This window comes from Nicotiana tomentosiformis, chromosome 5, assembly GCF_000390325.3.
Source record: "Nicotiana tomentosiformis chromosome 5, ASM39032v3, whole genome shotgun sequence".
NCBI lineage: Eukaryota > Viridiplantae > Streptophyta > Magnoliopsida > Solanales > Solanaceae > Nicotiana > Nicotiana tomentosiformis.
In genome coordinates, this window is record NC_090816.1 from 74,989,575 (window position 1) to 75,001,028 (window position 11,454).

An 11,454-nucleotide genomic window follows, 5' to 3' on the forward strand; every position below is an offset into this window, starting at 1 on the left:
GTGTTATTCTGTTCATCAATTTCCAAAAGAAATACTTTCCATGAAAACTTATCTTTAGCACTCAAATATGTATACTCTTTTCAATATGTATGTTTTGATAAAAACTTATAACATATACCTTGAGTGTCACTTTGCCAACAAGATTTAAAATAAATTTTATAATACAATATGACACTACATATGCAACATAATACTTTAATACATGGAGACATCCGTACTTGTTTGTCCTCACAAGCACGAAAGCACATTTGAAACAACATAAGTATTAGCTCGAAACATGCTTTTAGAGAAAGTCCCTCAAGAAGAGTAAGTTTTAATCAACTTACCTCGCATTAGCTTTAATAACATTCACAAGCTTTTAATCCTCATCCATCATTCCAATGTTGATTAAAATGCTCAACATCACCAACAAGTCAATATCTACAATTAGATATCCTAATTATATCAAAATATGACCTAAGATATTGATCAACATCCATATATGGCTCATAGGTTGGCTACAAGCCTCCAACAACTCAAATCGCCAAATAGTTTTACATGCTAGACTATTCAACTTCATTCTTATGTTTTAATACCCATTCGAAGTCATTAATCATACTACATCAATTGTCCATTGCCACCAAGTTACTATTCATCATCTTCCATAATCAACACTTGCAAAATATACAATTCGCGTGATTACTTAGTTGATCACTTCCATCTTTTGCTAACAAATAATTCTATAAGTTCATTGTATTCATAAATTTCATCGCCAAGATTACCATTCATCTTCTCTCGTATTTTTTCAAAAGTACTATTCATGCCATGAACTAGAGTCTTATAATCCAATCTTTTAACCATTAAAACTTGTAACAAATGCTTCAAATACTTCTAACTACTCATAATAAACGAGTTTGAAGCATTGAAATTACCTCTAGTAGCTCAATCTTGAAAAATCACAACTTTAGTGATTTTAGTGTTCTTGAGGATTTGATGATGAAATCTAGCATTTGGATACAAGAATAATATTAGATCTCATATATATTGAGTAATAATCAACCCAAAATAACATTAACAACTTACCTTGGTTGATTGGACTTGATTTGAGCTTAAAATCGTCATTTCACCTCAAGAACCCTAACCCCCAATACTCAAAATACTATCTCCCTCGACTTGGTATTTATAGGCCCAGATTTCTGGGTTTCAGACGCGGCCTTGGATACTATGGCAGCACTTCACTGCCATCTATTCTTTCGGACGTGGCCTCGTATGCTTCGCATCCGCAAACTCCTCTGCCGGCCTTTGGTAATTTGGTCATAACTTCTAGTAGCTATATCCAAATGACAAATGGTTTGAAACGTTCGAAACTAGACTCGAAGTTCTTTCATTTGATAAGTTGTCCATAAAATAACTCCTTATATATATGTAGATATGCTCGTCCAAAGTTTTATCTTGTGCGTACTCATTTGAAACTTTAATCTATCATGTAATTTCACACGAAATAATATAATTAGCACACATCAACATTTTTAATAGTGTTTAAGTACTTCCAAATTTTTTGGGTGCTACATTCTCCCCCACTTAAGATCATTCGTCCTCGAATATTTTACAAGTAACTTCTAAGAATAGAGTTACCATCCTTTTACCTCCAACCATTATGCATAGGCACTTATGACTACATGGGTCTTATACTTTCTTTCCAAAATCTCAACTTACTTATGGCCCTCAAAATTTGGCTATCTTTACAAATTCTTAAAAATTTCGGCAGAGTTTCTCCTATAACTAGGACTATCCAAAAACTTTAACCTGTCCAGACCAAGCCCCAACACGGGCACCAATAACAATATCGCTCAACAACCAACAATACACAATATAATGTACCATCTTGACCCCACTCGGCCGTACATATACCATAAGTGCATCAAATGTAAATCTTTAAAACTTTTAACTTTTAACATATATGAATACCACCTAATATCAATAATTGCTACTATACATAGCTCCCACATCACTATTATACATGCCTGCATTTTCTTTAGTCATGCATACTTCACGTTGTACCTAAAAATTATCTTCAAATAAATAAAAAATCTCTCTATGATTGGACTTCCTTAATAAACAATAACTTATTTTCATGCCCCCTTAATTTCTTAGCTAGCTCAAGGCAATATCTCATAGTTTATGAGATCGAAGTTATATTGCCCACTTGGTATCTGCAAAACTTGTTCATTATGACTCGTAGTCATGGATTTTGTTTTTTAATAGTACTTTCAAATAAATCTGTTGCCTTTTACGATTCTTGTTTCCATACATGATTTTTCCCACTTAGGACTCTTGATGTCGTATAATTGTTAACATTATTCTGGAATGTTCTTCTATTCCTTCCAAAGCCTAATAAGATAGTTGTCCTAGATTAGTCCATCATATAACAATTAATAACCCCACTTTCACTCATGAGTTTTTGGAGTTTCTGAAGATCCCAACTTGATAACTATTATTGTAACACCCCGGAAAAAAATTATGAAGTATTTGAGAACTAGTAAGAAAGTTGATGTACGCTCATTATATTATTTTGTGTGCAGACACAGACTATTAATATGATGAATATCAATTAGATATGATAATAAGTGTACGAGGCATATTATAAGTGATGTGGGGTCTAAGGAGAGCCCTAAGTCCAAGTCAAGTTGGAAATTTCATGATATACTAAAGTTTCAAATGGGTACGCACAAGACCAAACTTTGGATGAGCATATCTACATATATATATATATATATATATAAGGAGTTATGTGATGGATGACCTATCTAATTAAATAGCTTCTAGTTTGGTTTCTAACGCTTCATGCTGTTCGTCATTTGGACACTCCTACAAGAAGTTAGGACCAAATTACCAAAAGCTGGCAGAAGGTGATTCTGCGGCCAATTCTGCGATCGCAAAAGTGATTATGCGATCGCAAAAGTGGTTATGCGACCGCAAAACTGGTCACAGAATGGACCAGTGTAGCCCAGTTTTGGACACTAGTTTTGCGGTCAATTGTGTGACTCGCATACCCATTCTGCGGCCCATTATGCCACCGCAGACCTGATTTCAGAGGATTAATTTTTCTATTGTCATAACCCGACCCCATATTGATAAATAGCCTTTGGGGCTTATTTTGGGTTATTTTTCTAAGGATTTTAGAGAGAGGTAAGAGTATTTTATAGAGAGAAGGAGGAAACCTAACATTCTAATCATCCAATCTTGCACCAATCTTCAAAAATCAAGAAAGCCAATCACAAGATCTTCATCTAAGAGGTAAGATTCAAACCCCTAGTCTTCAATTTCGAGTTTGGGGTAAAAGATGGGTTATTGGAAGTATGATTGTTGGGTGTAAAAGTATTATTTATACATACTTGTACTATTAATGTTTGTGGAAAGATTGTTGAGCTCAAATAAGTAAAGATTGGGTTATGGAGTGAAGAAAATCTTGTAGAAGAACCTTGTAGTTAAATTTGCACACCTAGTGTTTGATAAAATGTTCAAATGTGCTGAGACCATGAATATCTTCCTAATTATGGTTCAATTTTGTTATGTCTCAAAATAGATTGGGATTGCTAGAATTTTCGGAACGTTGTAGTAATTTAAGGAAAGCTCACAGTGAGGTATGTTGACTAAACTCCTCCATACAATTCTTCTGTCATACTTCCATGCTAGGGGAAATGTCCATGTTCCTATTAATGTCACCACGCCACTAGATCATGCGGTGAGAGAACCTAAGAAACATAAGAGGGTTGTTTGTACCAATAAGCCCGAATGTTTGATATGAAATAATAGCCACTCGGGTTTATGTTGGATGATTCTTGAAATATGTTATGGTTGTGGAAAGATGGGACACAAGAAAAACAAATGCCCTAGGTTGGATAAACCCATATCGATGTGCCCGATGTGCGGGAATAAACATTTGGCATCATGTTGTGAGTATGCTCAGAAGAGTGTTAGGTGTGGTAGATTTGGGCAATTCCAAAGGTCCATACAACGAGCTGTTGCAGCGATTGTTACTCCCGCCATGAAGGCTTGGAGAAAGAATAAGGAGAATGCTTATGATGTATGCAAAAAGGGTAAATATCAGGTAAGTGGGGCGAGTCAGTTTAGCGGACCCCATCCTTGCTGTGTGAAGTGTATGAGATGTCCTTTGGGGGGGGGGGTATCACTATGGTACTAATGTATGTTTTGGATGTGGAATAGAGGGGTATCAATTAAGGTACTACCATGTCAATCTAAAGTCATCAAGTAAGTCACTCCTTAGTACATCATTATGAACACCGCATTATTTTTCTTGTTGTATATGTACATCCATATTGAAGAGGCCTACATAAATATGGTCTTAACCAAAACGTTGAATCACAAAACATTGCATACTTTCTGAACCAGATGCATTATTCGTGAAGCCACTCTATCACAAATTCTCTTATTTACAACCTCCTATGGAATTGAGCTCTATAATTATGTCCTTGAAATTGAGTTATAACTCTAGGATTAATACTTCCCACTTGCTTCCCTAAATTCTCAACAATCGACTATACCTGATGGATTTCTTACAGAACATTTTAATTCAAATGGATAACATCTGCTCACTTGTGCTTATGCATGCATAGTCATAAAGTTTACCTATGTGGTATCAAATGCAATGTAAGACAACCTAGTGTTGAGATCATTCTCGAGCAATTCTTTCTCTTCTGTGTATATGGCTCCTATGGTTGGAACAGTCACTTTACTCCTTTATGAATAGTATCATGAATCCTTTACACTATCTAGTAACATAAGGGCATATCTCAGCACCTATTATATGTGTACGTGTCAATTGAAATGGTCACTTGTCTGTATAATATTTCTCGGGAATTTGAGTTTTTTGTGAATTTGTCACAAGAAGATCTTTTTGTTCGCCCATCTCAGTATGAATTTCATGTACACCTAGAGCATGCCTTAGTGAGTAACTCACATTGTTACTAGTATTGTAGTTGCCCATGAAGTGGCCTAGTATTGCAGCTTGAGAGTTGTTATGGCAAAAATATGTCTATCTCACAGCAAAGTGTTCATTCTCTCTTACCAATACATGATTTCATCCCAACATTAAGATGTTCTAGCTACATGATTTCACTTGTGTGTGGTTAAAAGTTAAGCTTCCTTATAATGAGCATATTGATTTGAAAGACAAGTTTGTCGTATCTCTAGTCCTCTTATATAGGATCAACTATCAGGAAGGGTTAAGCTGTCAGAATGATAATAATCTCACAAGTGTTCAACTTCTTTTTTTTCAACCTCATGGGTTTGTGGCATATATTCCTTGTGTAAAATACGGTTAAGAGCGTAACGCAACAACGTGTGTTTTGAAACCCATATCACATTCAGGGTGCCAGAATATTCTCATTTGGAGTTAAACTGGTTTTCCCTACATTCCAAGAAGCGACTAGTGTCACACACTTGGCTATCTCTCTTTGGGGTCTACTATTGCCAAACAAGGCACATATGGAATGAAACAATTGTTGTTGTCCTTTTCATGACTCATAGTCTTTCAAGAATAACTGACGCTAATGTCTTTATCCTTCCGATTATGCCTCCCATATGTCACATGTCAAGGAAGAAGTGTCATCCCGTGATTAAATATATTGGATAGGAAATTTTATGGTCATATTCATGCTAGCACATCTTAGAGTAATTGTTGGAGGTCACCAAAGGTTTAGTTTGGGTGTTCGGCATAGAGATTTAGAGTTGAAGAAAGTGAATGGGTTATTCTCAATATTTTCTGCATGAGGATGCTATGTGAATTGTTAATAAAGGTAAAATATGTATAGTCACATTAGGTCTTATGAAATCTCGAAGGAAATAGGCCAAACTATGAGTATTATGTTTCCCTATTATTGTTCTCCGTGTACCCGGTATTTCATGTGTCTATGTCTAAGAAGGTGAAGTTAATGGGTAACTGGATTATGAGGAGCAACTATTTCCTATCCTTGTTAGGAAAGTCCGGGAGTTGAGATTGCCTTCGTTAATGTGTTATGGCGAAGTCGGTAAATCGAAGAGGCCACCTTGAGGGCCAAAAGTGTTGAGGAAATAAAATGTTCCCACTTGAGTGTATAGTCAAATGATTGTGATTTGAAAGGTACTTTCAATGTGTTATGATTTAAATATATGCAGCTCATGTCCAGATATCACTCTTGATAATATAATGCCTGTAATGATGAGATTTGTGATGTTGATATACATGGTGATGCTTTGTCAAGTTGTGGATGTGTTGATAGGTTGATTTTGGTGATTATCTGACAGGTGGATAGGCCTAGTTACAGGGGAAACTCTGCCGAAATTTTTAAGAATTTGTAAAGATAGCCAAATTTTAAGGGCCATAAGTAAGTTGAGATTTTGGAAAAGAAGTATAAGACCCATGTAGTCATAAGCGCCTACGCATAATGGCTGGAGGTAAAAGGATGGTAACTCTATTATTAGAAGTGACTTGTGAAGCATTCGAGGACGAATGTTCTTAAGTGGGAGAGAATGTAATACCCCGGAAAAATAAATTAGAAGTACTTGAGCGCTAGTAAGAAAGTTGATGTGCGCTCATTATATTGTTTTGTGTGCAGACAAGGACTATTAATATGATGAATATCAATTAGATATGATAATAAGTGTATGAGACATATTATAAGTGATGTGGGGTCTAAGGAGAGCCCTAAGTCCAAGTCAAGTTGGAAATTTCATGATAGACTAAAGTTTCAAATGGGTACGCACAAGACCACACTTTGGATGAGCATATCTACATATATATAAGGATTTATGTGATGGATTACCTATCAAATTAAAGATCTTCGAGTCTAGTTTCTAATGCTTCAAACCGTTCATCATTTGAACACTCCTAGAAGATGTTATTTTCAAATTACCAAAGGCTGGCAGAAGGTGATTCTGCGGCCAATTCTGCGATCGCAAAAGTGATTATGCGATAGCAAAAGTGTTTATGCGACCGCAAAACTGGTCGCAGAATGGACCAGTGCAGCCCGGTTTTTGGCACCAGTTTCGTGGTCAGTTGTGCGACCCACTTACCCATTCTGCGGTCTATTATGCGACCGCAAACCTGATTTCGGAGGGTTAATTTTTCTATTTTCATAAACACGAGTGTTTTAGAGAGAGGGAAGAGCATTTTAGAGAGACAAGGAGGAAACCTAACATTCTAATCATCAAATCTTGCACCAATCTTCAAGAATCAAGGAAGCTAATCACAAGATCTTCATCTAAGAGGTAAGATTCAAACCCCTAGTCTTCAATATCGAGTTTGGGGTAAACAATAGGTTATTGGGAGTATGATTCTTGGGTGTAAGAGTATTATTTATACATTCTTGTACTAATAAGGTTTGTGGGAAGATTGTTGAGCTCAAATAAGTAAAGATTGGGTTGTGGAGTGAAGGAAATCTTGTAGAAGAATGTTGTAGTTAAATTTGCACACCTAGTGTTTGATAAAATGCTCAAATGAGCTGAGACCATGAATATCTTCCTAATTATGGTTCAATTTTGTTATGTCTCAAAATAGATTGGGATTACTAGAATTTTCGGAATGTTGTAGTAATTTAAGGAAAGCTCAAAGCGAGGTATGTTGGCTAAATTACTCTCCTAGAATTGAATTCCATAATGTTCCCGTAAGTTTCAAGTATGGTTTGTTCAAGCTCCTTATTCTCATGTTTCGAGTTGTTCCCATTAAATTTGATTGTCCCGAATAAGCAAAGTGTCAAGAATTATGTATTCAAAACATGTTACGATTGTTCCTATCACATTATGTTATCCTTTGGGAATGTGTTTAAGAATGATTTTTATTAAAATGCTATGTCTTTGAGTCATGTTTCAAATGAAGGTTATGATGCCAAATTGTGTGAGAAAATCCCAATATGCTTCAGACTCTTAATTGCTCATATGTGTACCTAAAGTTGTGATTGGAAATGTCTTATTATTGATAATCTATAAAGATGGTTGGAAGTTAAGTAAGTGAACTGGGGATATAAAGTGTGGCCAACGTGCTAAGAGTGAAAGTTATACTTGTGGCCAATGGTGCCAATGAAATGAAATGATGTAAGAAAGGTTATGAAATGAGCCTTGATTCAACTATTCCGAATTGACTTCGAAAATAGAATTGCCTAAAAGCTTATGAACTCAAGTCATGCCCATATGTGGCTGTTTTAACAAATACTATGATTTGTGAGTATTTTCAATGTGTTTTGCGTTCTTACATATTCGTGAGAGGAAATTGCGTATTACCCTTTTTGGGGAAAAGTATTTCAAGAATAAATGGTATGTTACATATGAACACACATTCACTCACGAGTTCACTCGTACCAAAATTACTCAAATCCGATACCAAAATCTCGATCAAAATCCCAAAATTCGGCCTAAGAACTTTTCTCAAATATTTCCCAATTTTCCAACCCAAATCACTAATTTAATGATGAAATTAAAGACATAATCATGGGAATTAACCAAAACTAGGTAAGAATCACTTACCCCAAACACCCACGTGAAAATCTCTCCAAGAATCGCCAAATTCCGAGCTCTCAAGTCTGAATGGTAAAAAAATGACACAAACCCTCAATTTTGAACTTTTAAATCTGCCCAGGTGTTCCCTTCTTCGCGAACGCGGCCACTAACTTGCGTTCGCGTATAACAAAATTCCACTGACCAAATTTCCTCCTTCGCGAACGCGAGGTACCTCTCGCGAACGCGTACCTTTCACTTCCTGGTCCTTTGCAAATGTGATACACACTACGCGAACGCGTAGACCAAAGGACTGGGGTCCCCGGCTGCCTCACTTCCTCTATGCGAACGTGTTCCACTCTTCGTGTTCGCGATGCTTCCACTGACCATACCTTTGCGAATGCGGGCTCCTTTGCGCGAACGCGAAGAAAAAACTTCAGCTGTCCTCCCAGATGCCCTACGCGATCGCGAGGCCTCTCTCACGAACGCGATGAAGAAATGCCTGCAATAAAAACACCAGAAATCTGCTATCTTCTCTTAAGTTCAAAAGGTCCGTTAATGATCCGAAATCAACCCGAGGCCCCCGGGACCTCAAAAAAACATACCAACAAGTCCTAATATACCATACAAACTTAGTCGAGCCTTCAAACTATATCAAATAACGCTAAAATCATGAATCATCCTCCGATTCAAGCTTAAAGAACTTGAAACTTCAAAATTCGACAACCGATGCCGAAACCTATCAAACCACGTCCGATTGACCCCAAATTTTTGCACACAAGTCATAATCAACCTTACGGACCTACCCCAACTTTCAGAATCGGAATCTGACCCCAATATCAAAAAGCTATAGACCTTCAAAAAACTATTCGGACACGCCCCTAGGTCCAAAATAACCTAACGGAGCTAACGGAACCGACGGAACTCCATTTCGGAGTTGTCTTCAAACAGTTCCAACTACGGTGCAAATCCTAAGGCTTAAACCTCTATTTAGGGACTAAGTGTCCCAAAACACTCAAAAAAACCAAAATGAATCCTCCCGACAAGTCACAATAGCATAAATAGATATAGGAGAAGCAGTTAATAGGGGATTGGGGCTATAACTCTCAAAACGACAGGCCGGGTCGTTACATCCTTCCCCTCTTAAAACAATCGTTCGTCCTCGAACAAGCATAAAGATATACCTGAAGTGGTGAAAGGATGAGGATAACATGCTCGGTCTCCCAAGTCGCCTCCTCGGCCGGCTGACCCCTCTAATGAACCTTCACAGAAGCAATGTTCTTTGACCTCAGCTTTCGAACCTGCCTTTCTAAAATAGCCACTGGATCCTCGACATAAGATAGATCTTTGTCCAACTGGACTGAGCTAAAATCTAATACATGAACCGGATCACCGTGATACTTCCGGAGCATAGAAACGTGGAATATCGGATGGACTCCTGCTAGACTGGGAGGTAAGGCAATCTCATAAGCAACCTCCCCAACACGTCACAAACCTCAAATAGACCAATAAACCGTGGGCTTAGCTTGCCCTTCTTTCTGAACCTCATAATGCCCTTCATAGGCGAAACCCGGAGCAAGACCCGCTCTCCAACCATGAATGCAACATCGCGAACCTTCCGGTCCATATAGCTCTTCTGTCTGGATTGGGCTGTGCGTAGTCGATCCTGAATCACCTTCACTTTATCCAGGGCATCCTGAACCAAGTCTGTACCCAATAATCTAGCCTCGTCCGGGTCAAACCAACCCACTAGAGACCGACACCGCCTACCATACAGAGCCTCATACGGTGCCATCTAAATGCTTGACTGATAACTGTTGTTGTAGGCAAACTCCGCAAGTGGCAAGAACTAATCCCAAACACCCCAAAATCTATCACACAAGCGCGGAGCATATCCTCCGGTATCTAAATAGTGCGCTCGGACTGTCCATCTATCTGAGGGTGAAATGTTGTGCTCAACTCAACCCGAGTACCCAGCTCCTGTTGTACATCCCTCCAGAACCATGATGTAAATTGCGTACCTGGTCAGAGATGATAGATACCGGTGCGCCATGAAGCCTGACGATCTCGCGGATGTAAATTCGAGCCAGCTGCTCGGAAGAATAAGCAGTCATCACAAGGAATGAAATGAGCTGACTCGGTCAGCCTATCCACAATCACCCAAACTGCATCAAACCTCCGCTGAGTCCGTGGGAGTCCAACAACGAAATCCATAGTGATCTGCTCCCATTTCCACTCTGGAATCTCTAACTTCTGAAGCAACCTACCCCGTCGCTGATGCTCATACTTCACTTGCTGGCAATTTAGGCACCGAGCCACATACTCCACTATGTCCTTCTTCATCCTCCTCTACCTATAATGCTGCCTCAACTTCTGATACATCTTTGCGGCACCTGGATAAATAGCGTACCATGAGCTATAATCCTCCTGATGAATCAACTCACGCAAACCATCTACATTAGGCATACATAGCCTACCATGCATCCTCAATACGCCATCATCCTCAATAGAGTGACCTCCTTAGCATCACTTTGCTGAATCGTGTCCTTAAGGACAAGCAGGTGGGGGTCATTATACTGGCGCTCCTTGATGCGATCATAAAGAGAAGACCAAGAGACCACATAAGCCAACACTCGACTCGGCTCAAAAATATCCAATCTCTGGCTAAGGCCTGAACATCCAATGCTAAGGGTCTCTCTACTGCTGGAAGATATGCTAAACTCCCCAAACTCTCCGCCCGGCGACTCAAAGCATCGGCCACCAGATTAGCTTTCCTCGGGTGGTACAAAATGGTGATATCATAGTCCTTAAGTAGCTCCAACCACCTCCACTGACGCAAGTTAAGATCCTTTTGCTTGAACAGTTGCTGCAAACTCTGATGATCAGTGTAAATCTTACAAGGAACACCGTACAAATAGTGCCGCCAAATCTTCAGGGCATGAAAAATAGCTGCTAACTCAAGGTCGTGGACGGGATAGTTCTTCT